Raw genomic sequence first — 841 nt, forward strand, 5'->3', positions numbered from 1 at the left:
AAAAAAGCCAAGTGTTTTCTTATATACTCAGAGCATTGGTCCCGGTTTGTGGCACCAACCGGGACCAATGCCCCCCTTTAGTCCCGGTTGGTGCCACCAACCGGGACCAAAGGCCTCTTTTCAGCAGCGCAAAGGGCGGGAAGCGGCGGCCTTTGGTCCCAGTTGGTGGCACCAACCGGGACTAAAGGGGGCCTTTAGTCCCGGTTGGTGCCACCAACCGGGACCAAAGGCCTCTTACTGCCCGCGTCGCGGCCAAAAGTTTAGTCCCACCTCGCTAGTTGAGAGGGGCTCGGAGTGGTTTATAAGCCTCGCTGCGGCTGCTGTCTCGAACTCCTCTGTATAGCAGGCTTCTGGGCCTAACTTTGGCGCGCTGCCCGTTGAGCCCTCTAGCCCTTCTGGGCCTGTATTTGCAAACCCGAGGGTTGGAGGGCCCAGCGGGCAGCACCCCAACAATTTTTTTGCTGTCCGCATCGCGGCCAAAAGTTTAGTCCCACCTCGCTAGCCGAGGGGCGCCCGCACCAGTTTAAATGCCGCGACGCGGCTGCTATTTCGAACTCCTCTCTATAGCAGGCTTCTGGGCCTAACTTTGGCGCGCTGCCCGTTTAGCCTCCTAGCCCTTCTGGGCCTGTATTTGCAAACCTGAGGGTTGGAAGGCTAAGCGGGCAGCGCCCCAACATTTTTTTGCTGTATTTAGTTTTTTTGTTTTCTTTTTTGCTTTATTTATTTTGTTTTGTTTCTACTTACAACAAAAAACTTATTTATTTTATTTTATTTTGTTTCTAATTAATTAATTATTTTACTTTATGATAATTCTTTTTGCTATTAAAGTTTCTATCAAAAA

The sequence above is a fragment of the Triticum aestivum genome, chromosome 6D, assembly GCF_018294505.1.
Source record: "Triticum aestivum cultivar Chinese Spring chromosome 6D, IWGSC CS RefSeq v2.1, whole genome shotgun sequence".
Lineage (NCBI taxonomy): Eukaryota > Viridiplantae > Streptophyta > Magnoliopsida > Poales > Poaceae > Triticum > Triticum aestivum.